Source organism: Dasypus novemcinctus, chromosome X (genome assembly GCF_030445035.2).
Source record: "Dasypus novemcinctus isolate mDasNov1 chromosome X, mDasNov1.1.hap2, whole genome shotgun sequence".
NCBI classification, from domain to species: domain Eukaryota; kingdom Metazoa; phylum Chordata; class Mammalia; order Cingulata; family Dasypodidae; genus Dasypus; species Dasypus novemcinctus.
In genome coordinates, this window is record NC_080704.1 from 42,550,846 (window position 1) to 42,577,933 (window position 27,088).

Here is a 27,088-nt window from a genome sequence, read left to right on the forward strand (position 1 = left end):
GCTTCATTATGTGTTAATCAATTGTAGCAAAGGTACCACACTAGTGAAAGTTGTTGTTAATGTGGGAAAGTATGGTAGGAGGTGGGGGTGGGGTATATGGGAATCCCCTATATTTTTATGTATCATTTATGTAATCTAAAGCTTTAAAAATAAAAAAATTTAAAAAATTAAAAAGACATTTTCATGAAATTGAAAAGACAAGCTACGTGCACAGTGGCAAAAATATTTGCAAAGCATATTATCTGATAAGGGTGTAGTATCCTGACCATATAAAGTACTCCTACAACTCAACAAGATGTTTTAACATTTAAATTATACAGTTTCTATTTGAGTAATGGAAAAGTTATGGTAATGTATGGTGGTGATGGTAGCACATATTGTGAAAGTAATTAGCACTAAATTAATATATATTTGAATGTGGCTCAAAGGGTAAATTCTAGGTTGCTACAAAAAAAATTTTAAGGATAAAACATAAAACTGTATGACACAAGCAGTGAGTCTTAATGCAATCCACAGGTTATAGTTAATATTTCAATTATAATAATATTCTTTCATAAATTGGAGCAAATGTAACAACACTATTGCAAGGTATTGCTATTGGGGGGAGGTATATGGGATCTCTGTTTTCTTTATGGCTTTCCCATAAACCTATAGTTCTCTAATTAAAAAAAAAAAAAAGAAAAAGCGGGCAAAGGATTTGAATAGACAGTTCTCCAAAAAAGATATATAAATGGTCATGTGAAAAGATGTTCAACATCAATGGTTATTAAGGAAATGCAAATGAAAACCACAATGAGATACCACTTCACACTCACTAGGAGGATTTTACTCAAAAAAATAAAATAAAATAAATAACCAGTGCTGGTGAGGATGTATACAAATAGAAATTTTCTTACATTGCTGGTGAGAATGTAAAATAGTGCAGTTCATGAGACAAAAGCCTCTGTGGAAAACAATTTAGTGGTTCCCCAAAAAGTTAAACAAAATTACCATATGAAACCAGCAATTCCACTCCTAGAAAAAGGAAATGAAAGCTTATGTTCACAAAGAAACTTGTACACAAATGTGTATTGCAGAAGTATTCACTACAGAGAAAGGTGGAAACAATCCAAATGTCCATCAGTGGATGAATGGATAAGCAAAATGTGGTATTTCCATATAATGAAATGCTATTCAGCCACAAAGAGGAACAAAGTACTGACAACATGCTACAACTTGGATAATACCTGGAAACATGCTAAGTGAAAGAAGGCAGGCACAAAATGTATAATTACGGGTTATCAGGCCCTGGGAAGGAGGAGGTGGGGAGGGGAATCAGGAGTGATTGCACAATGGTTATAGTGTATTTTTATTGTGTGATGAAAAGCTTTGAAACTAGAGAAAGCTGCTGGTTAGACAACATATTGAATACACTAAATACCAATGAATTGTTCACTGAATACCACTGAATTGTATAATTTTTAATTAGAGAAGTTTTAAGTTTATATTAAAAAATCATACAAAAATACAGAGTTCCAATATATCCCAATACTAATATATGCATTAGTGTGGGACATTTGTTACAATTGATGAAAGAACATGATTACAATTGCACTATTATCTATAGTCCATGGTTTACATTAGGGTTCCTTGTTTGCGTTGTATAGTCCTATGGTTTAAAAAAAAAATTTAGTAACATATGAATAGTACATTTTAAAATGGTTAAATACATGTAAATTTCCCATCCCAAAGGAGAAGAGATATCCAGCCACCCACCATTCTCCAAGTGGTCGGTTTCAACCACTCTCCACTGCTTCAGTTGCCACTTGCAATTGCTGATATTTTTCTCACACCTAGCAACTTCATTTGTTTGTGTTGTTTAAAGCAGTCCCTGGGATAGAAGCGGTCACAGAAGAACACACAGCGAATGGACAGAAAGCAGACAACTGGGGGGGGGGGGGGGGGGCCGGGAGAAATTTTTTAAAAATCTTAAAAAAAAAATAAAGCAGTCCCTGTACACACTTGAATTTCTAGGTAAAAAGTGATGAACAAAACAGACATGACGCCCTTGGCTCCATGTGCTGGAAGAGAGTGTGATGAATATTTGCCTAGGGAAGTCTTTATCCAGAGAAGCCTGTAGAAGCTTGCTAGATTGTAGAAAGAGTTACCTACAACCTCGCTACTCCAAGTGTGGTCCACGGACCACAGCACCACCTAGGCGCTAGATCGAAATGCAGTAATTGCCTCTCCCTGGGCCGTCCTTGTCGCGAAACAATTTCTTGAAGCTCGACAGTTTGTGAGGGATGGAGTTGGGCCAGCCAGCCTTACCGTGCATTGGAAGATGCTGGCAAAGAACAGCCAGACGTGAGTTTGAGTTTGGACGCACCCTGGATGGCCGTGACAATGAGGATCGAATACGAGAAGAGCAGCCGCACCACCTTCACGAGGCCTTCCCGCCTGGCCATGGACAGCTAGCCCAGCAGAGTGGGCAAGGCCGGCCCTAAGGAGGAAGGTGTGGGTGGCAGCCGCGTGACGTGGTCCGCCAACCAGACGGGGGCGCTGGCGGCCCGTGGGACGCCGCAGGATGTGGCGGCCGCGGCGTCGGCTCGGTGCCCTTGGAGCCGCGGGTTGGAATTGGCGGCGTTTAGCAGGGCAGTAGGATCACGTTAGCAAGAAGGGGCCGCCCGAATTTGTCGCCGCAGTAGAGAGCTGCGTCTGCGGCGTGGACGAGAACGGCTTGGCCGCAGTGAGGAGCGAGCTAAGCTGGAGGAGGTGAGCGGGCAGTCTCGCCACTAGGGCAAGAGCAATTCTTTGGGGACCAACCCTGTGGCCCCCCGCCTCGTCAAACTGATTGCGGCTGCTCCTCCCTTGTCTAAGACCGGAGCCTGGCGCTCACTAAGCCCCCCTGCCACGCACCACCTGGCCCCGGCAAGTCTTTTTTTTTTTTAATCCAGTACATAGCATTGACTTTTTTTCTCTTACAGCCACATAAATATTTGTCTAAAAAATACATTTCCGTATCAACCAACTTCTTTATGGGAGCAATAAGCTGGTATGATTAAAAACATAAAATGTTTTGTTTGTTAACAAGCATGGAGAAGCCGATAGGCTTTTCTGTTGGTTTTGTCAAAGAAAAAATTGCACAGCACAAACAGGCATGGATAACTTTATTCAGGGGTTGCTAAAACGGGAGGAGAGAACCGAATAAGTCTGAAAGCAACTCCTGAAACAGGCCAGCAAGCTTTTTAAGGGCAGTGGGTGGGTGGGTGAAAAAGCACTGTAAGATGGTAGGGGGGTTGATAACTAGGACGGGTGTGTGATTTACTGAAGTTGCAATTAGTTGGAAATGTTTTCTTTTGCCTTAATTAGGCCATCTGGACTCCAAAGGTGAAGAGAAAGGACAAGGAAGATGAGGAACTACCTAGGTAGGGGCCTCTCCAGGCACTTGCCATAGCCTAAGGGCTGGGTGTGAGGGTGGTCAGAGGCCTGGGAGAAACCTGTATAAACTTTACTTAACCTCCTGTATAAACTTTACTCAACCTAAAGGGAAGTCAAGGCCCCTTTGATCAGTTTGTTTTTTTCGTTTTTGCTACTTCAGTATGTTGACCTGCCCTTATCAGACAATGCTGCTCGTGTGTGCCAAAGAATCTAAAGGTAGGAAGGATATGTGATGCAAAAAGAAGGCAGAAAGGAGGCAACCAAGAGAAGGTATGAATATGAATTTATCACAGTGCCTTGGTGTATTAACTTGTACCTTCATTTGACTGTCAGTAGATTAACATAGAATTCAGTTTAAGATTTCATACCTGAAGTGTCTGGCACTCTCAAACAAGTTAAAGATACAAAAGATTTCTGAGATCAGCCTGTACGCTTCCATAGGAAATTGCTTTTGTCTTCCTTTTTTAGGCAAACATATTATTAAAATGATAGATGATATTGAACTGTTTCCTTACCTCTTTGGGGCTTTTCTCATATGTAAAATAAAGTGGTTGAAGCATATTTTCTGATTTGAGAGATCAAAATTTACAACAGGAGGATTATTTCCCAAATAGGTGGGCTTACTTTCAACTTGGAGATAAGGAGATAAGAAAAGGAAATTAAGTGAATGTGGGAAGAGGAATATTAAAGTATCATCTTAATGATAAAACCAAAGAGCTTTAACCTCTCATTAAGAAAAGAATGGAGTTCTTTTACCTTGGAGGTAAGAAAGTTTTTCTGGAGCTTGGAACAATGCATTTGAAAAATAATTTACTCCTGTGTATTAACAAGTTCTTAGTTTCCAGGAAAGGTTGCAGCTGCCTCCCCAAATATACTCCTTTTGCCCCTAATTTTCTCCAAGATTAGTCCTTATAAATGGCTCTAAAAATGAGTTGTTCAGTCTTCTTTAATCAGTAATCATAATGTATTTAAATTTTGTGGTTTTAAAAAAATCTAAACACTAACTGAATGAGGGGATAATTTATTGGCATTTCAATTATTACCATCCCACCTTCATGACTTCATGACAAGTTCAAATGTCTTACTGAAGCAGCACTTTCTGTTTGTGGAAAGGTTACCTTGCTCCTTACTTCCCACTAAGAATGTATTTACTCTTTTATGTTAGGAGCAGGCTGCATTTTTACACCTAGTCAATACCAACAATAATATGGGTTGGTGAACAGTTTGATGGACTTGGCAGCAAAAGCATTATAGAACCTTTAATAATATCTCTTAATAGTTATCAACTATTGTTAAACTGACAATGTAATTCCATCTTTCATTTGCCCATGTAAATAGACCAATCAAATTTAACTGGAAATTTGGGCAAGAAATACTGAACTATCACCAATAGGGTAATAAAGCACATCTTTATCATATCAAAATGTCTTAAAAAGGAGGAATGAAGGTCTAATGAATTGTTAAAAACTAATAAATGCTTCTAGTTCTTAATGTACTCCAAATTTCCTTATCCTCAAAGCAAAATGGGGGGGGGGACCAAAACTTTATGTTTTATTTTCCAGAGATGATGAACATTTGTTAATCCAGCTTTAGTGCCAAAGTTTGAATGAGGACTACCTCTGAGCCAGCCTTGAAATCCTGCCCAGATCTTGATTTCCTTAGAGAATAAGGGAAGAGGGAAGCTACAGAGGCTCCTAGAAGAGCTTGAGGAAGAAAACAGGTGAGTTTTCTTTCTAGCTTTGTCATTGGTATTCAGAGGGTAAATACTTGCACACATAGAAAAGTGCCAGGAATCTTCACTTCAAATAATTTTATGTCCCATTGCTTTCAAAAACAACCTCTTTAGATCATTTGCATATTCCCTTTTTTGGTTATCTAAAGAAGAAAATGAATGCAATAGTATATTGAGAATTCGTAATTTAGGTGTGAAAAGAATCAGTGCTGATGATGGTATTGGATTTGTTGCATGTGTTGCAGGTACTTTGGTTTTCTTTGTTTTTTATTTTTATTTTTTATTGCACGTTGGTTTTATCCATGAGAAAAGAGTTTATGAAACACTGTAGGTCATTATGATGATGTGATTTGCACCTGTGTTTGGCCACTCATATTTCTCAAAGCATCTTTAAAAATAGGTTCATTGGCTCAGTCATATCTGGGAACAAATTATTCCATCTTATTTTTCATCATCAAATACAGAATGCATTACTTATGCTCCACATTACAGCAGATTAGTGCAAATTCCAGCTGTCAACCATCACCTGTAAAAGATGTTTAGGTAAAAATTACAGAAATTGAGTAGAGGTAAAAAGGCTAAAGAAAATTCACAATTGCTGCAGTTGACAAGATAATACCAGGATAATGAAAATCATTGAACTTTTACTTTTGTATTACATTTATTATATCACAGGTCCCTTGGTTAAGAAATCTTTTGCACATTATCATTTCTAACTCACAGTGCATCTTCTTCAGGCAAATGTTACCAGGCAAATCCTTAAAGGAGCAGTTGCTCAAATTTGTGGGACTTGGGGACTTTCATCTCTTTGCTTTAGCCTACAGTACTAAGACCGCTGATCTAGGCAGCAGGGAATGTCTGAAACCACGGCCTCAGGGAGTATGATAGCTTCTTACCTGGTCATCTTCCCTTTCTCTTTCTCACCCCTCCAATAACTCCTACACACTGACCCTAGTTGTCCATCTTTCCACAACCAAGATCCATCATGCCTTTCTTCCTTCATTGGATTACTGCATCTAGGTTTAAAAATTCCAGCTTCTCAATGGGCATTTGGAACCTCCCACAATTTTCTCCCAGCTTCCTTTTTCAATTTCATCTTCTTCATTACTCCCTGTATTTTGTGGCCATGCTGTTGTAAATAGTGTTTCTGAGTACATCCTGCTCTTACCCACTTTCTGGGCCAAACTCAAGCTTGCTCCTCAGCAGCCCTGCCAACCCTTATCCTTATCCCTCCACTGCCATCCCTGCCAATCCCCATTGCCCTACTCAAAATACCTTGCCCCACAGAACCCACCTAGATCCCTGCAGTTAGCAGGAATCTATTTTTTCCCTATATTCCGAGAATACTTTTAACCTTTCTCAGAGAACTCCTTGACAGTTGGCCTTTTTAAAATCAGTTATTACCAGTTCCCCTCCCCTTACTGAGTGGGGAGGGCCTTTGGGACAAGGACTGTGTCTTAATCATCTTCATGCCCCCTATACTACCTAACACAGTGTGAATGTTTAGTGGGTACTCAGTAAATGTTTGGTGAAAATCTAAGGTAAGAATATGCAAGGATAACACCTGAGTACTGTATGAAAGGTAGTAGTGAACATTTTGTTGCTTTTAATTATAGCTTTATCTCTGGCCTTATAAGACTGTTGGGAAATGAAGACCATAGGAGGTAAAATATTTCTTTCCACTTTGTTGAAGGTCACCATAAGCATCCATTTATGTTTAATTTTTATAGGGGTCGAAGTAAAAAATCACTGAAATTCACAATGTAGATAGAATTTTATTTCACCCAGGAATAAAAATAATTTGTAGTACTGTATATGATTGCTGAAAGGTCAGTTTTCCTACATTGTGCCATAAATTTTTTATCTCATTATTTAAGAGTTCTGACTTGTTGTTAGCACACACTCCTGCCATGCAATGGCAAACATGACAGAGTTAGTAAAGAAGACTGAAAACTTTCATTTACAAATCATTTTATCATTTTTAGAGCACTGTAATGTTTTTTGTCGTTTAATTTTTTATTAGAGAAGTTTTAGGTTTACAGAAAAATTATGCCCCCCAAACACACAGTTTTCTCCATTATTAATATTAATACTTTGTATTAGTGTTACAATGGATGAAACAGTATTATTATAACTATTCTATTAACCATCATCCATAATTTATATTAGGGTTCACTTTTTGTGTTGAACAGGCCTGTTTTCTTTAAACTTTTGTTTAGTACTCTACCAGATATATAACCTAAAATTTTCCCTTTTGACTACATTCAAATATATAATTCAGTGCTGTTACTTGCATTCACAACATTGTGCTACCATCACCACTATCTGTTACCAAACTTTTCCATCACCCCAAACAGGAAACTTTTACCAATTAAATTTTAACTGCACATTCCGTACCCCACCATGCCCCCTGGTAAACTGTATTTTAGTTTCCGACTCTTTTAATTTGCTTATTCTAATTATTTCATATCAGTGCAATATTTGTTCTATTACATCTGGTTTATTTCACTCAAATTATATCTTCAGGGTTCATCCTTATTGTCTCATATATCAAAACTTCATTCTTATTTATGGCTAAATAATATTCTGTTGTATGTTATAGTGGTTTGAAGCTGTATGTACCCCCCAGAAAATATGTTCTTAAATTTAATCCTGTGGGTGTGAAACCATTGTAAGTAGGACCTTTTATAGAGCTTACTTCAGTTAAGGTGTATACCACCTCAGTCAGAACAGATCTTCATCCTATTACTGAGTCCTTTGTAAGAGAATGAAATTCAGATACAGAGAGAAATCCACAGAAGCAAAAAGTTTAAATCAATGAAATGCAGACGAGAAGGGAGAGAGCAGCAGGTACTGCCATGTGCCTTGCCATGTGACAGAGGAGCTGAGGATTGCTCCAGCTTGTCTTTGGGAAGAAAGAATCACCTCGATGATGCCTTAATTTGGACCTTTTCCCAGCCTCAAAACCATTAGTGAATAAATTCCCACTGTTTATCCTGACCCATTTCACGATATTTGCTTGGGGCAGGCTAGGAAACTAAAACATATGTATATACCACATTTTGTTTATCCATTCATCTGTTGATAGGCAGTTGGGTTGCTTCCATCTTTTGGTAACTGAATGGTGCTGCTGTGAAAACATCAGTGTAAAAATATCTGTTTGACTCCCTGCTTTCAATTCTCTTGGGTCTATACCTAGAAGTGAGATTGCTGAGTCATGTGTTAATTCTATACTTAACATTCTGAGGAACTACCAAACTGTTTTCCACAGCTGCTGCACAATTGTACCTTCCCACCTACAATGGATGAGTGTTCCTGTTTCTCTACATCCTCTCCAACACCTGTAACTTCCATTTTTTTAAATAGTAGCCATTCTAATGGGTGTAAAATGGTATTTCATTGTGTTTTTTCCCTTTGTCCTATTAATGTGTTGTATTACATTAATTGACTTTCTTATGTTGAACCATCCTTATATACTTGGAATGGATTTTCCTTTGATCAGGGTATATAGTGTTTTTTGTTTTGTTTTGTTTTTTAAAGATTTACTTATTTATTTCTCCCCATCCCCTTTGTTGTTTGCACTTGCTGTGTCTGCTTGTCTTCCTTGTTTCTTTTTAGGAGGCACCAGGAGCCAAACTTGGGACCTCCAATGCGGGAGGGAGGTGCCTAATTGCTTGAGCCACCTCCGCTCCCTGCTTTGTTGTGTCTCTCATTGTCTTTCCTCCCTACAGCTTTTGTTCTTTCACCTTGTCAGGTCAGCTCACAACGCCCGTCCATTGTGTCAGGTTGTTGTCTTCTTTAGGAAGCACTGGGAAGCTCTGCTCCCCACTTTGTTGTGTCTCTCATTATGGTCCCTCTTCTTGTGTCTCTTCTTGTGTCAGCTTGCCGTATCTGCCCATTGGGGCAGCCTGCTGTCTTCTTTAGGAGGCACTGGGATCTAAACCAGCAACTTCCCATGTGGTTGGCAGGAGCCTGGTCGCTTAAGCCACATCCATTTCCCATGTATTGTTCTTTTAATGTGCTTTTGGATTTGGTTTACTAGTATTTTGTTGATGAATTTTACATTTATATTCATAGGAAATATTGATTTATAATTTTTTTCTTGTGGTATGCTTATTAGGGTGATGTCGGCCTCATAGAATAATAGGATTTGTTCCCTCCTCTTCAATTTTTTTGAAAGATTTACACAGTGTTGTTAATTCTTGGAATGTTTGGTAAAATTCACCTGTGAAGCCATCTGGTCCTAGGTTTTTTCGTTGTTCTTGAGAGGTGTTTGATTACTGATTTAATCTCTTGTTGTTCTGTTAAACTGTGTTTCTTCTTGAGTCACTGTAGGTTGTTTGTGTGTTTCTAGGAATTTATCTGTTTCATCTGTATTATCTAATTTTTTGGCACACAGTTCATAGTATTTCTTATAATCCTTTTTTTCTGAGGTCAGTAGTAATGTACCCCTTTTTCATTTCTGATTTTAGTTATTTGCATCCTCTCTCCCTTTTTCTTTGTCATTCTAGCTAAAGGTTTATTGATTTTATTGAATTTTTCAGAGAACCTATTTTTGGGTTTGTTAATTCTGTCTTATTTTTTATGCTCCATTTCATTTATTTCTGCTGTAATCTGTGTATTTATTTCCTTCTGCTCACTTTGGGTTTAGTTTGCTCCTTCTTTCTAGGTCCTCCAGCTTTGAAGTTAGGTCTCTGATTTGAGATCTTTCTTCTTTTTAGTATTTAGTATTTAGTGCTGTACAATTTCTGTCTTAGCACTGCTTTTCCTGCACTCTATAAGTTTTGATATGTAGTGTCTTCATTTTCATTTGCCTAAATTTCCTTGTAATTTCTTCTTTGACCCCTGGCTTGTTTAATTTTGTATTGTTTATTTTCCACATATTTGTGGTTTTACCAGTTCTCACTATATATTTGATTTCTAGTTTCCTTCCAGTATGTTCAGAGAACATATATTTTATGATTTCCATATTTTTAATTTATTGAAATTTGTTTTGTGACCTAGCATATGATCATGGAGAATTACCCATGTGCAATAGTGAAGGCTGCGTACTCTGCTGCTGTTGTGTGAAGTGTTCTGTATGTGTCTCTTAGGTCTAGGTGGTTTATGGCAGGGGTTCTTAACCAGGTATCCGTTAGCTTGAAAGAAAATTCAAAAAAACATCCTTGTGGGGACATGTTGGTATGGGTGTGATATATTTACTAAATAATAGTATAGCATGGACTTAGTAAGGATTCAGTGGTTTTCACATGACTGGCAGAGGGGTCCGTGGAACATAAAAGATCAAGAATCCTGGGCGGCGGACTTGGCTCAGTGGTTAGGGCATCCGTCTGCAGTTCAAACCCCAGGCCTCCTTGACCCATGTGGAGCTGGACCACGCGCAGTGCTGACGTGCACAAGGAGTGCCATGCCACATAGAGGTGTCTCTGCGTAGGGGAGCCCCATGTGCAAGGAGTGCACCCCATAAGGTGAGTCGCCCAGCGTGAAAAAAAGTGCAGCCTGCCCAGGAATGGTGCCACACACACGGAGAGCTGACACAACAAGATGACGCAACAAAAAAAGAAACACAGATTCCCATGCTGCTGACAACAAAAGTGGACAAAGAAGACACAGCAAATAGACACAGAGAACAGACAGCCGGGGTGGGGGGGGAAGGGGAGAGAAATAAATAAATAAATCTTTAAAAAAAAAGAATCCTTTGTTTATAGTATTGTTCAAGTGTTCTATTTCCTTATTGTTCATCTGTCTATATGTTCTGTCCATTATTTAAATTGGTGTATTGAAGTTATCTCCTATTAATGAAGAACCATCTGTTTCTCCTATTAATTACAAACCATATGCGTACTTCATATATTTTGGGGTTTGTGGAGGTTTTGAACTTTGTGCCCCAGAAAATCTTGTTAAAGTTAATCTATTCCTGTGGGTATGAACTCTTGTAAATAGAGCCTTTTGATGAGGTTACTTTGGTTAGGGTGTGGCCCAGCTAAATCAGAATGGGTCTTAATCCTATTTCTCCTATAGGGAAGGTCACAGAGAGAGAGAAAGCCAGAAGGGACAGCCAGTAGCTGAAAATCAATGGAACCTGGAAGAGAAGGGAAAGGATGGGAGAGGCTGCCATGTGCATTGCCATGTGACACAGTTGCTAAGGACCAAGGATCACTGGCACTCAGCCCTAGAATGCCATAGTCTTCTGGGAGAAAGCATTGTCTTGATGATACCTTGATTTGGGGCTTCTTCCTGCCTCAAATCTGCAAGCCAATAAATTCCCATTGGTTAAGCCAACTCATTGCCTGGGTACATGGGATCATATATTTAAAGTCTTTGTCTAGTATGTACAAAGTTTGGTCTTTGTTGGTGATTTCTAGATCCTGTTCCTTTGGATGGGCCATCATTTCCTGTTTGTCCTGTAATCTTTTGTTGTACACTGTACATTTTAATATTTTCATGTGTTAACTGGGATTTAGTGCCTGATCTGTTCCTTATGTTTGTTTCCAGTTTGTGATATGATATAGATATCCTTGAATGTCAAGAGCTAACAGACAAACAAACCAACAGAAAAAACACCTTTCACATCCTTTGAAAAATGACTGCATTGGTTTACGCTCTCCTTCAGGGTTTAGCCCTTCTATCAAGATTAGCTCAAGGTGAATGTGAAGTACAGGGTCCTCTCCATCTTTCCTGAGGGTATTTCTTGTCTTGGGCTTGGGCTTGCTTGTGGCCTTAGGAATTCTCTTGTTTACAGTAATCAAATGCCCCCTCTCTTCCCTATTAAATACACTTTCTCCTCCTCTAGGGCGCTCTTTTGTATTACTTAAACCAGGTAATCCTTTGCCCCAGGCTACTTTGACAAAGTGCTTCTGCCTATAGGGCAGGTTCTGGGAAGGTGAGCCAGGAAAGAGTTTCCTGGTTGAGTATTTCAGACGGTCATATAAAAGATTGGCACCAATATACAGCCACCCCAGTATATGCATAGTGGTTACTCTGCTCTTTCCAGAACAGAGCCAGAGGCCTACAATGGGAGCACAGGCTCAATCCACACCTTATTGGTAAGGAATTGGAAAGGGGTCAGCAAGGACTCCATGAACTTCTCTTATCTTTTTCTTAACACTGTATTTTCTTGATTTGGCACTTGCCAGTTACTACAATACTTTAACTCTTTTCTAGAGTTCCAAGGAAGATGACTCTCCCAGTTTTTGCTAGTTCAACGAATCTGTGGGGGAAGAACACCCTAGAGTGTCTTACACTACTGACGTGGTTGATTGTCTCAGTCATTTAATAGTTCTTAATGCTCTGAAAGGAACAGCTTTTCTCTTTTCTGTAGATAGTGAATCTCAGGTTCGGAGAGCTTAAAATGTATTGCCCCAGATCTCACAATCAGCAAGTGGCAGAACTACGTTCACATCCAGATTTTCTGACTCAGAACAGTAACTCTGTCTTGGACCATGGAATGAAAAAGAGTCATTCTGTGGAAACATCATTAGCTATCCTTTCTCAAACCCTCCCAAAATCTTCCATATTTCTTGGAATGTATCTAATCTTGAGAAAGTTGTTACAATGAGCAGATTTCCCCATTTAAATCAAATTGTATACTTGTGTTTCAGTGATATCCACTTTATCCTGAAAGATTCCATTACTATTCTCCAAGAATTGGATGGTTTGTTCTCTGAAAGAAAGAAGAAAACATTACACCAGTGTTGCTTAGAGTTCCAAATGAGGGATCTGGAGTTGATTTAAATCTTTCTCTAAGTCATCTTGACCTTCAAGAAAAGTTCAGCATGTATTTTCTTAGTTATCCTTGCCTTTTGTTATACTTTTCCCTCCTTCTAAAGACCAAAGAAATGTTTCAAAGGAGCCCCTTTCCTGTAAACAGCCTGACTAGAGTCATGTATTTGCCTTCATGGCCATTGTATTCACTGTTGCTTAATGAGCCTTTACTTTACCCTTTTCTGTCCTTTTCCTGGGGATTATTTAAAAGTATTTCAGCAGGAAGCAGATGTAGCTAAAGCAATTGGGCTTCCATCTCCCTGCTTGCTTTTCAAAGTGCTTACATTCTCAAGTTTCCTTAATAAATATTAGTGCATTTCTTTATCATAAATTTAGTACCTTCAAAGCTTATTTTTAAAATCCCAGGTACATCACTCAGGTAGCTTTGTGGAGCATGACATTGAAAAGAACAGTAGTGAAAGAAGGAAGGCAAATTAGAAGGTAGCATTGAGGTCCAGGAAAGAGATGATTATGGCCTAAAGTAAGGTAATGAAAATAGGGAAGATGGGTTAGGTTTGAGTGATATTTCAGGAGAGGGGTAAAGCTATTTCATTTGATGATTGGATGCATGTGGGAAGGAAAAGAATGATTCCCATGTCTGATCAGGTACACGGTGAAGTGATGGTTGTTTCCATCTATCAAGAGGTTCATTCTTTTTTTTTCCTTGATGTTTTTAAACTTCACTTTTAAAGAAGTTTTTGACTAAAAAGTTACAGTGAAAATATAAGGTACTCTCATATACCCCTCTCTCCCCATCTTACATTTTCCCCTACTAATAGCATCTTATACATCTTATATTACCCCTGTTTGAGACTTTGTTTACTGCAGCAGTTAGTGAGATCCTTCTGAAACGTGCATAGACATAATCTCTGGAATGACTTCCCAACTCACTTTGAAATCCCTTAGCCATGAAAACTCTTTTGTATTTAATATTTCTCCCCTTTTGGTCAAGGTCTTTTTCCAAATGCATCACTAGTTCATTCTTGGTAATAATCCCTCAATGCCAGGGAGGCTTATCCCTGGGAGTCATGTCCCATGCTGGAGGGAAGGTTGTGAGTTTCTATGCTGAGTTTGGCTTAGAGAGAGACCATATTTGAGTAACAACATTTTCAGGAGGTAACTATTAGGTAATAGATATTATTAGACTAAGTTTCAGTTTTACAAGAATAACATAAGTACAATCATCACTATCAGATTAACAGGAGGATAACAGAGTGAATGCTAAAAAAAAGTTCAGTGGACATCATTAGAAATTAGTAGAGACCCATTTCCACAGATGTTTTACACAATTTTTTAAAAAGTTGACATGAGAGAAAGAGTTTTATATGAGAAATTTAACACAACCAGGCCTTCCTTCATCTCACTTAGCATCATGGGCCACAAAACAACAGGCTTTAGAACCTTTTTTAGATCAAAGGAAACAGTTTATCCACATAAATGAGACAGACAAAACCTTTTATGGCAAAGAGGAGGAGAAGCTAAAGGAAATGTACACTGCATTTAAAAGTCTGTTCCAAGAGTTGGGTCGACCACCTTAGCTCTACTCAGGCAGGGATGACTGGTACTTGGGGTGGAGAGTCACTATTATTTAGAGACTAAGTTTCTAACTAACAAGCCCACTAACTTGTCATCAAAACAAGTAGTCCACAGATACATCCAACTGTTTTGTTTCTTAGAATAATGAAAATTTGTTCTTTTCAAGGCAATGATTTTATAGCATTAGAGAGGAAGTGCAGTAGGTCAGACCAAGTAGAAATTCCAAAAATAAATTAGTCATCATGTTCCATGCCACAGCACTTCTTTCTTTCAGCAAATGACAGCTGGCCGGGCCCAGCTGACCAAGAGGGAAGCCAGAGGAAGCCACGCATCCAGGTGAGCAGGATGGCCCTCTGTGCAGAGCAGACCACGGATGCTGCAGGCAGGTCCTCGACGTCTGCTTGCAGCCCTCCTACAGGTCTGATCCCGGGCCCTCTTTCAGTAAGCTTTTACGGCAGGCCAAAGCGGGCCGGGCGGTTCTTGTCTGGACCAGCTGCCCTGATCTCTGCAGAGCTTGCCCTGCGCCTGGGGTCAGCTGGCAGCTCGGTAAGGTATGGAGGGTGCGGGATGGACTCAGTCACATGTCTCGCAATTGGCTTGGTGTCAGTTCGGGTAGAGGGGACGACTTTTGTCACATGAGTGTCTCTCGTCACCCAGCGGCCTGGCTCGGGCTTGTTCTTGTGGTGGTCTCAGAGCTCCAAGGGCAGCAAGATGAGGCCCAGTGTGCACGGGCTTCCAAGTCTCTGCTTGGGTCATACTAGGTCATGGAGGCCCCCAGAATCGGGGTGGAGGAATAAAGGCCACCTCTGAGTGGGAGCATCTGCAGTGCCACACTGAACCGGGGCATGCGTTCAGGGATGGGAAGAATTTGTGGCTGATGTTTTTCCCTCAGGTTTGTTATTCATTTTATTTTCTCTTTAAGAACATTTTTTAAACAAATCAGTTTTATTGATACATATTAATAAAGCATACAGTTCATCCAAAGTGTACAATCATTGGTATTTGGTATAATCACAGAGTTATGCATTCATCACTTCAATCATTATTAGAGCATTTTCATTATTTCAATAATAATAAAAAACAGATGATGTGGCTGGAGAACGACCTTGAATAAAAGGGTCAACTCAGACCAGCAGAATATCTCAGCCTACATGTAATATCAGGAGTTAAAAATGCTTTTTGACCTTGAATAAAAGGGGGAAATGGAAAGGACAAATGAGTTTATATGGCTATGAGTCTCCAAAAAAGAGGCGGAAGGTCATCAGAGGAGTCGCCCTTACGCACACCTCAACAGAGTCCCAGAGACAGATAAAGTAGATACAACTCCAGGTATTGGTTCTTCTGAGGGCTACAGAGACTCACAGGTTCTATGGTCGTGGCAGATGGAGTTCAGTGCCATGTCAGTTGGCCCTACTTTGGAGTTTGTGTTCCTGAGTGTGCTGGAGTTGGACTCACATGTGATCTTTGTTCACAAGCCTCTCCTGTCACTTTCACCAGACCTGTGGTTTGTGCTGGGGTTTGGTGTATACTCAGGGGGCCTGAATCTCTGGACTGTCCATGTGATAGCCAGGCCCTGAGCCTCAACAGACTAGCAAATCCTATCCTCTGGTTTATTGGACTTACCCCAGCCAGCTAACGGGGAGGTGAAGAAGGTCCACACCAGGGAGCCAAGAATGCCTACAACTGCAAACAGGAGAACTGCATCCATCATCCAAGTGGAATTTAAGCACCCTTTTGATACAGAGGTGGAGTGGACATAGCCATCCCACCGTCCACATAATGGAAGAGTGGAGTATGGATTAGAGTAGACTTGCTGATGCTCTATTCTGGAATTGTTGTGATTAGTAATGGAAGTAAATGTGGCGCTGAGGTGGAGAAAGTGGCCATAATGGCTTCTGGGGGTGGGGAGTAGGAAGAAGAGATGTGATGTGGGGGCATTTTCAGGACTTGGAGTTGTCCTGGGTGGTATTGTGGGGACAGTTACTGGACATTGTGTGTCCTCCCATGGCCCACTGGGTGGACTGGGGGAGAGTGTAAACTATAATGTGGAATATTGACCAGGTGGTACAGCAGTGCTCAGAGATGTGTTCACCAAGTGCAGTGAGTGTCCCATGATGTTGGAGGAGGTTGTTGTTGTGGGAGGAGTGGGGTGGGGGGGGTAATATGGGGACCTCATATTTTTTTAATGTAACATTAAAAAATAAAGACAAAAAAAAGGAAAAAAAACTCAGACAAATAAACAAGAAGGTAACTGCTGACAAACAAGTGGCTGACAAAAGAAGGCAGTACCGACTGCCTCTTATTCAGCCCTTTTACCATGGTGGCCCCTCCTGGGGTCACTGTGCCACCTCGAACGCAGTCGGAGCAAGCACTGAAAAGGGCAGATAAAGAAGATGTGGGAATATGATTGCATTACTATGAACCAAATATATTGTGTAATATATTGTGTGATTCAAAAAAAGGGTGTATGTATCCAGTACATTTAATTGAGAAATAGAAAAAAAAATGTGGGAGTGGGAAAGGCCCCATGTCTTACTGTTTGGAGACAGAACGGGGGAGGGCTCATTTCCTGAGGAGTGGACTTGGGTGGGTGAGAAGGAAACACGTAAGGGCAGGCTGGAGAGGGCAGACCTGGGAGGGCTCTTCTCTGGCCTCTGCTCCCTGAAACATACCCTTCAAAACTGCAGTTAGGCACCCTTGGTGATAATCCAGTTTCAGTCCAATAGAGAGGACTTATTAGAATGGACAAGCATACCATACTGATCAAGGCACATCTCTTCCCCACTTTGTAAGACCCTCCTATGTAATATGGAATTTTAATGTCAACCAGTCATTGTAACCTCCTAATTTGGAAATCCCCTAAATTCCTTTATAAGCAGCTGTAACCAAACTTTCAGTTTGAGAACAGCCTGCTTGTAAACAGTCTCTTTCTCAGTAAACCCTTTATTGTTTTGATTTATATGTGGCAAATCTTTTTCTTTTGACACCAGGCACAGGTTCTTGGGTGTGCCAGCATCACTTCAGTGTCACACTTTCTGGAAAAGTGGGCAGAGGGTTTTGACAATTAGATGACTGCACACCAGAACTTTATTATTTTAAAAGAATACAAAAAATAAAAAATAATAGGTTTTAATATTTTATTTGGAGTTAGTTTCAAACGCAGAAAAATTGCAAGAATATAAATAGTATGTAGAACATTGGTATTCCTTTTATCTGAAATCACCTATTATTAACATTTTGCCCCAAAATGAGTTCTTTATCATTTGGATTCTGTCTTTCTATCTATCTACTGAACCATTTGATAGTAAAGTACATACATCATGGCTCTACACCCTAAATTCTTCAGGATATATTTTCTAAATATGAGGATACTCTCAAAGAGAGTTCCTTTGACATTCAGAGAACAAGCCCTGAAGAGGGCCCCTCTGCCTAGCTGGGGAAACTCCAGACTGGCATGCCACAGTGTTTGGCTAGTAAAGCCCCCTCCCATCTGCTGTCCCATCTTCTTGGAGGCCTCAGCAGCCCCCTCTTTTCCCTTCTGGAAGTGCAGCACAGAGGGGGAGAGAGGAGTGAGCAGTAGGAAGAAAGGGAGAGAGCGGTGCACAGCCTCAAGAGAGGGGAGGAAGAGGTGAGGTATTACTACTACTATGAAAGTAAATTATTGAAGGGGAAAAGAATACTTAAAGTTGTTTTTCTTTTTTCAAATAGGGAAGGGAGGAAGGAAAGCATCATGATGAAAAGGAAAGCTTGAGACTTGGAAGATGTGGAGGGACACCCCAAAAACACATTCTTCACTTTTTTTTTAACAGTATAAAGAGTATTTTTATTATGTGTAGTATATTACAAGTTAATAAATTTTTATTTACAGAATTCAACATATGATCATTCCACTATTTAATTATCAAAGTCAACTTAGTTCCTCTGAAGCTTCAGACAAGATTTATCTTCAAGACAGATCTTTTAAAAAGAATCCAGGGAGCCAGTGTAGCTAAAGTGGTTGAGCACCAACATACAACATACAAGGTTTCAATCCCCGGCCCTGGTACCTGAAAAAAAAAAAGAATCCACAGCTGTTTTTCAGTCAGCCCTACACAATAAGCGTATAAAATTTATTTCCAGAAATGAGTTCTGGAGCCAGCTTCCTTCTGTTAGCTCTCCCTACATAATACATGGCGAATAACAACCCAGAAGGATTATTATTTGGATTATCCAGGTAAAGCATATTTGCAAGCAGCCTAGGCCTATACTGTCCAATAGCCATTACCAGATTTCAAAGATATATAGCATGAAAAAAATGTAAAATGTCAGTGATTACAGATTATATTAGAAAATAACATGTAATTTGCATTACAAGCTATGAATTGAAATAAAGTGAGAATGTTCCTTATAGGCTGAATGCTAGAAATGTAGCAAAAAGAAAGCCTAGTAGGAAGATTTTTTGTGGTCAACTCTACAGCAAATCAGAAACTGCATTCTAAAAGCCTTGGTAATGACCATCTCCACTTCTAAAATTTTCTTCAGACAGACTTTCAGGGAAGTCTTGGGAAGCCTTAAAAACCAGAGACATCTTGTTGGGACACATTGAAACCATATCTCTTTTCTCCTAAAATATTCTAGAATCATTTTCCTCATATTGAATCAATTAGACACATGATGTAAGAAATAGCAGGGTCCAGCTCTGAGCTTCCTGTCTGCAGCTTGCTGGCTGCTAGTGTCCAAGAAGGACCCTCCCAGCTCCAGGCTGTGCCTGGCTCCATGGTGACTTAAGTGAGAAGAGAGGAGTGAGGGGGAGGGCAGTTCATGCTAAGTGTCTTCACAAATTTAGGGGCTCCTAGAGAATACCAGACAAAAGGCTTCTTTATCAAAACCAAGATTTACCTGGATAAAAAACTTTATTTGGTTCAGAACAAATGGTGGATGCAACATTTGAGCCCAAGTTTGAGTCCCTTGTTTCTGAGAAGTGGATGATGTTCTAAAGATAAGGCTTTCAGACCCTAGTAAAAGGTGAAAAAAATAGATGGAAAACAAGATCTGTTTGGCGCAGACTCTCTTGAGCAGTGTAAGAATGAAAATCAAATGGAAATAGGAATGAACAATGATATTTGTAAACTCTAAAGAAGTATACCCATTTACATTACTTTTAGAAACAACCAGTGATCATGTGACCTCTATAAGAGGTTCTTGAGCAAAGTTTGCAACTTCTTGAAGCTTCAATTCCCTCATGGAAATAATGGTCCATCCACATGCATTTATTACCAAGACTGCATGATACAACATACGTGCCTAGCACAGCAATGACATTTATAAGTAGAGCTATTATTATTCACTAGAAGATACAATCCCATCTTCAGTTTTATGACAAACCAAGAAAATCTTTCCCTAAATTAAAATTCACAGTTTGTAAAGGTCTTTCAAGTACAGGTTAATGCCATTTAAATCAAGGCAACTCCTGAAATTCCACATAAAATCCTCAAGTAGGTGGAAGGAGAGTGGGGGAGGATGCATTTGAATGGCTACTTGATGTGATGATACTAGAGGAGAGGTGGAAGTGGTGTTTGGAGGGTTCAAGAATTGGACTTTAAAGTTCTTCCAGGCCTAAACTCCCGTGGCATATAATTCTACGATCTGCTTTATTACCTAAAATTTCATGGGCGGAGGTAAAGAGCAGAAGAGACCAGAGACTCATCCCAGCACAAAACCATAGTTAACCCCATGCCACACCCAGGAAGGGCACACTTTTTGTTCCTAACACATGGTTAGCCCCATGCCACACCCAGGGTGGGCACACCATTCATTCCTCCTCAGAGAGAGGCACTCGCTCCCTCCTGGCTGACACAGCAATGCTGAGCAATAATTTCCTGCCTCTGTCCATGTCCTCTAGTTAGTCCCCTCCCATACTGACTGGTTTGCCCATGTGACTTGTATTGGTTAATGAGACAAGAGCAAATGTGACATAAGCAGGCTCTTGAAAAGGGTTTGTATGTTGGGGCTTGCCCTCTCTAGGTGCTTTTGGGAACCCTGCAATCATCAAGATTGAATGAGCGCAGGCTAACCTGCTGGATGATGAGAGACACCTGGCCGGGTCATATCCTTTCCCAACTGGCATAGAGCCAAGAGCCAGACATATGAGGCCACCAGGGACCAACCAGAGAAAGGGAAGTTTATAAGGCAAGATCTGAAGGATGATAGAATTTAGTCTGTTCGTTTCTCTGGGTCCACCAGTACCCAGTATCAAACCAGTAATTGCCACTTAAGGGGGGTATACTGGTGTCAGGCAAGCAACTGAAACCCACCTCAAGAGACTAATAGATATCAAATGATATCTAGCAAAACCTCCTTGGTAGACATTCATTGATTGAGTGGTCAGCTGGCACAAAACAATGCTTGCAACATTCCTGCGGTAAACTATACTCAGGATTTGAATCTGTAGTAAAATGAAATTTAAAACCCAAATATAAAAATGGTTCAAAATTAATTTAAAATCAAAATCCTATTTTACTCTTTAACATTAATTTATAAAAAATCTAGGAATAATTAAAATGTATTCATGAATGAATCCGAACAGTTCTTTTTATCACAAACAATGAGCATGCAAATGTCTAAGACTGGAGCACCCTTACAAATTAGGGCCAGAAGCAAACCTCAATGATGAATTCAGTCATTAAGGTAGTCTCAAGGTTAACTCTTAAAAATCTTAAGTTAGAACTTAAAATGAAGGACTCCTATATTTGGCAATGTTGTAACACATTTCTTTATGTCTCAAGAGACTTAGTTACTACTACACATTTGAATAATTCTAAATAGCAGTGCATGATTCACTTACTTTGATACTGTATTTGTAAAGTGAAAAAGGGATGAGAAACCAGACCACTGAAGCCTTTTAACATCATTAACTCTTGACCCTTTTAGTAAAAATTGCATGTGGGCCTGAAGTATACAAGGGATACACAATAAGAAAAACATCCTCATCTCACTCCGCTTAATTGTCACACAACATAACACATGCTTCTTAACCTTTACTTCATAAAATCACCACTTTACACTCTTTCACTCCATTTTAAATTCCTGCTGCTAATTCTCTTGTTGGGATTTGCTATATTAATCACTATATAGGTTTATCTACTCAGAGAAGAGATTGTGATCAATTTTGGAAATTCATTCAATAGATTTCTGCTATATTTATTTCCTCTCCCCATTATTTATTTAGTTAAGCCATGAAGCCTCTGAAAGATATGTTTTCTATATCTTTTCTAGCTTCTTCAGCATTTAATATGGTGATATGTATTCAGTAGGGACTTAATAAATGCTTGTTGTACTGTCATATTTAATCCTTAGTCTTGGGATGTGTCTGCATCCCTCCTTTTCCCTAACTTCTTTTCTCTTAGTAAATTTTGGGGGAAGAATGTGACCAATATACGCTCAGAATCTGTGAGGGAGTTTTGAATCGGGGTGCTTTGGTTTTTATGTATTTTGTCTTCTTTTTAACTGGCTGTATTTCCATGACTATAGATACTTCCCTAGAGACCCAAGCAAGATACTTTCTTCTTGGCATTTCATGCTCTTCTCTTTGAGTCTCCATTCCTTCCTATGCACAAGAACCAGTACTGACTCACCTGTGTGGCCTTCTCTGGGTCGATTTTGCAAGTGGAAAGGAATTTATTGCTTCAGTGATTTGGATAAATACAATCAGGTGGTTTCACTACACATTCAAAACTGTGACCAAGTAATCACTGAAAAAGGTCAGAGAGGAGGGAGGCAAAACTAGAAATGATGGAATGCGCTTACATTTTTAATTTCCCTGGTAGATTCACTTTATGAATTTTCAAATTTTGTCTAAGACCTCCTCTTTCACTGAGGATTATTTGGATGTGTGGTGTTTCATTTCCAAGTGTTTGGAGATCTTGTTAACTTTCTTTCATTGATTTCTAATTTAATTCCATTATGATAAGATATTTTAATTCATAATATTGTATTTATGATCCTCCCAAGATATGGTTTTCTTGGTGAATGTTCCTTCTGTGCTTGAAAAGAATGTGTTTTCGGCAGTCATTGGATAATGTCGATTAGATCCTGTTGATGGTGTTGTGAAGTTCCTTTATATCCTTGCTGATTTCTTTCTAGTGGTCTGTCAATAACGGAAAGAGGGGTGTTGAAGTCCTCAACTATAACTGTGATTTCTCTATTTCTCTTTCAGTTTTGTCAGCTTTTTGTTTTTTGGGTATACATTTTGCATCTCTGTTGTTTGGTTCATACTTATTTAGGATTGCTCTCTTCTTGTTGGATTGATCCTTTTATCATTATGCAATGTCCTGGTGATTTTCTTTGCTTTGAAGTCTATTTTATCTGATATTAGTATAGGCAAGCCTTCTTTCTTTTAATTAGTGTTTGCATGGTTTATCATTTTCCATTCTTTTATTTTTTTAATTAATACATTTTTTATTTTTTAAAGAAGCTTTAGGTGACTTAAATGTTACATCAAAATGTAGGGGATTCCATATACCCTACCCACTCCCCCTCCCACATTTTTCCACATTAACAACATCTTTCATCAGTGTGGTATATTCGTTACAATTGGTAAACATATTGAAGCATTGCTACTAACCATCAACTATAGTTTACATTATAGTTTACACTTTGCACTACACATTTTTATAGATTTTGATAAAATGTATAATGGCCTGTATCCATCACTACAGTGTTATGCAGAACAATTCCAATGTCCATTTTTGTATTTTTAACCTACCTATGTCATTATATTTTAAGTGAATTTCTTATAGAAAACATATAGTTGGGTTTAGGGGAAGTTTTATTTTCCTTTACTCTGCTCACATTTCCTGGCCATAATCTCTTCCTCTCCTATTTTTCTAATTTGCTATGTATTTTTGGTTTAGCAGTTATGACACTTTGTTTTATGTATGTATTTAAATGTGATTATGAGGACAGACTTTCCCATCTTTGAATCCCCACATAGAAAACAGGCAAATTTTGGTGACTTGAATTCATTATAGCACTGCTTTTAAATGAACTGTGGTTCTATTTCCTTTTTAAATGGTAACCTCAAGTTTAAATTTCCTGGAAGAAATCAGAGATTTTACATTATAAATAATTTCATCCTTAGATTACTCAAGAAAGTTATATATATATGTTTGGTTGCTATATGCAAAAAACTTTAGTTCTGTCAAAGGGAAATCTTATATCAGAGGCTCATACTCTGGAGATCTGAAACCTGGATCTAATTTTAAAAAACATGAAAACTTCTTGGATGAATTAATGTAAGTTATTAGATGATGAATAACTGTAGGAAGAGGGGAGTGAGAAGACACAAGTGAGAACCACTTGCATTGCAGATCTGTGTTCATCCTCTGCAACAGATCCAATATTATTCTTCCCTTCTTTTTTTTTTATTAAAAGATTTATTTATTTTATTTTATCCCCCCCCTCCCCCGGTTGTCTGTTCTCTGTGTCTATTTGCTGCGTCTTGTTTCTTTGTCCGCTTCTGTTGTCGTCAGCCGCACGGGAAGTGTGGGCGGCGCCATTCCTGGGCAGGCTGCATTTTTCTTTCGCGCTGGGCGGCTCTCCTTACGGGTGCACTCCTTGCGAGTGGGGCTCCCCTACGCGGGGGACACCCCTGCGTGGCACGGTACTCCTTGCGCACATCAGCACTGCGCATGGGCCAGCTCCACACGGGCCTCCTCGACCCGCGGCTTGAACCGCGGACCTCCCATGTGGTAGACGGACGCCCTAACCACTGGGCCAAGTCCGTTTCCCTCTTCCCTTCTTTATAAACAGTTGTGTTGTAGGATTGCCCCTCATGTATTGTTAATAGCAAAATATAAATAACAATGGCAACTGTACTATCTTTGATTAAAGTAGGGATTTCTGGTATCTCATAAAATAATAGCCTCACTGACCAAAATTAATAATTTTCTTGAAAATGTTTTAACAACATATATACTGTTGTTACATCAGTAAATAGGTTGCTCTTAGTTCAAGGGTTACAAACTTAAATACCCATGAGTCAAGGAAATAAATGTATTAAGTGAGTCAAAGGTTACTAAGGAGTGGTGAAGACTGTGGCAAAGTAGTCAATACATGTTCCATCTTAAGGCATTCAGGGAAGTGGCTATGGCTCAAGTGATAGGGCCTCCACCTACCATATGGGAGGACCCGCATTCAATCCCTGGGGCCTCCTGGTGAAAAAGAAAAGAAAGCATGCCTATGCAATGAGCCAGTGCCCATGTGGTGAGCCGAGTGCCTGTACAGTGAGCCACGTGCCCATGCAGTGAGCCGAGGCCCGTGTGTGTGCCTGCACAGCAAGCCAAGTGCCCATGTGGTGAGGTCCATTGCCCATGCAAGTGCCCATGTGGCGAGCCAGGTGCCCATGTGGTGAACCCAGTGCATGAGCAAGTGCCTGTATGGCAAGCTGAGTGCCCGCATGGTGAGCCGAGTGTCCGTGTTGTGAGCCGAGTGCCCGCATGAGGGTCCACGTGGCGAGCCAGTGCCCACACATGTGAGTCATGCAGCAAGATGATAACACAACAAAAGAGAGACGAAGGGGAGAGTCAAGGTGAAGCACAGCAAAGACCAGGAGCTGAGGTGGCACAATTGACAGGGAACCTCTCTCAACATCAGAGGTCCCTAGAATCGAATCCCAGTGAATCCAAGAGAAGAAAGATGAGAAGACAAAAAGAGAAATAGATTTAGAAGATCACATAACGAATGGACACAGACAGCAAAAATAAAACCAAAAACAACAGCAGGAAGGGGCAAAGGGAGGGGTAAGTGGAGGAGATGGGGAGGGGAACAGAAGGGGGAGGGGGAGGGGAAATAAATAAATAAATATTTTTAAAAAAAGGTATTCAAATTAAAGCATTTTAAAGCACTGTGAAGACCAAACAAAACATGTCTCTGGGCCATGCCACCTTTTGTGGCACCACTGATTTTATTAATTGGCCATTTCAGTGGGAAAGAAAATCACTCCTTCTTTGTCATGTTCAGGCAGCCTTTACCTCACATTTAATTTTCATATTTTGGATTCAAGTGGAATCTCTACATATTCAATCATCAAATGGAGAAATGGAAGCTTAAAATCCATAGGAATAGGAAAAAAAAAATTAGGGTTCCAAAGGGCCTAAATCAATTGCTATTTTCACTTTAAAACTTATTCTGTATGTGACCATGTATTATCTTTCTTCCAGTTTAAGGATGACACCACTAAATCAATATGCATTTTAATCTAGATCGGGGGTTGGCAAACCTTGTCTATAAGGGGCCAGATAGTGAATCATTTGGGCTTTGCAGACCATATGGTCTCTGTCACAACTACTCAGTTCTCTTGTCAAAGTGCAAAAGCAGGCACAGACAATATGGAAACAAATGGGTGTGGCTGTGTTCCAATAAAAACCTTATTTATGGACACTAAAATGTGTGGCTATGGACTTTGTGATAATAATTTCAAAGTAAAACACAGGATATTAAAATTTTAAATACATAAATATAATTAATATTTAATAGTTACCAAAATCTTTGAGGTTTAGCCAAATTTGATAAATCCCACTGAATGTTTTCAAATTGATTTGAAGAATAGGCAATATTATGCCTCAAGGAGAACTGGTGATATACAAAGGGTGGGCAGTGGGAGTGTCTGCTACTGTGGGAATGCATGTCACTTCCACTGTGTTGCTGTGCATGGTCATAATAAAAGTAGACTGATTTTAGTCAGTCTTACTATTTTTAAATTGTCTACAGTCCATGAATCCTATTACTGCCTGTACTCATTGACCTTACACCATGGGACAGACAGTTCCCACTCTCCCACCCTTGGAATGCCACTGGGGCCAGCCTACATGATGTTTGTCTCCATGGTGTAATTTCAGGGGTACAGGGAAGCCTTATCCAAGTATATCCTAAGATACCTGAAATTCTACCACTAATAATAGAAATACTAATACTGATAATAATTCGTAGCGGTACTATTTGTTGATTGCCTACTGTGCTCCAGAATCTGTAAGTTGAATGCTTTATTTATATGGTAGAATGAGGAAATGATGGGTCAGAGAGATATGTATTCACACACATAACCATGTTGTGTAATAATTAATTACTATAGTTTGATTGTTAAACAAGATCACCCTTTCTAACCCCTAAAAATATTTAACAGTGTTTGAATATTAAAAGTGAACTATTAGCATGTGGTTTAAGATAGTTCTGGTCAAATAGAAAAATTTCAGCATCAAACAGGTAAAGGGCCTTATAAAATATATTTCCTTGTTTCCAATATAAGGTAACACAGATGTTTTATCTTATTCTGAAGTCTTTTTATATAATTTTTAAAAAATTTGTATAATTATTATCGTAATTGTTCACAGTATATAACATTCTCTCATGTAAATACCACATAATGATGTACCAACAGCAATGGATATATGTATACTCACAAAAATCTTTTGTGTCCCCTTCTAACATCATTGAGGGAATACCCAGGTGCTATCACAGCTTACAGGGCATGAATGAGGTGGCACATGGGGAAAAAGTAACAGAAGCAGCGATAAAAATAAGGGATGCACAATTTAAAAATGGGCAAACGACTTAAATAGCTATTTCTCCAAAGAGATTATACAAATGGCTAAAAAGCACATG

The 27,088-nt window shown here is 39.4% G+C and overlaps 1 protein-coding gene and 1 non-coding gene across 3 annotated transcripts in view; one reads left to right on the forward strand and one right to left on the reverse strand.

Moving 5' to 3' along the window:
- Nucleotides 1-2,550: 2,550 nt before the first annotated feature.
- Nucleotides 2,551-27,088, forward strand: part of PRRG1 (proline rich and Gla domain 1) — a 202,835-nt gene continuing 178,297 nt past the window's right edge. Inside the window, exons 1-5 of one of the 2 annotated variants that reach the window (XM_058291956.2) lie at nt 2,587-2,751; nt 3,349-3,404; nt 3,578-3,687; nt 4,032-4,180; nt 4,980-5,137. The gene's annotated coding sequence lies outside the window, so the exon portion shown is untranslated. Of the gene's footprint in view, nt 2,752-3,348; nt 3,405-3,577; nt 3,688-4,031; nt 4,181-4,979; nt 5,138-27,088 lie in introns of both variants that reach the window. The other variant, XM_058291957.2, reaches the window with a different exon arrangement.
- LOC111760144 (small nucleolar RNA SNORA32) lies at nt 18,825-18,945 on the reverse strand. The gene has a single exon (XR_002793923.1). It is a non-coding gene; the product is annotated as a small nucleolar RNA SNORA32 (small nucleolar RNA).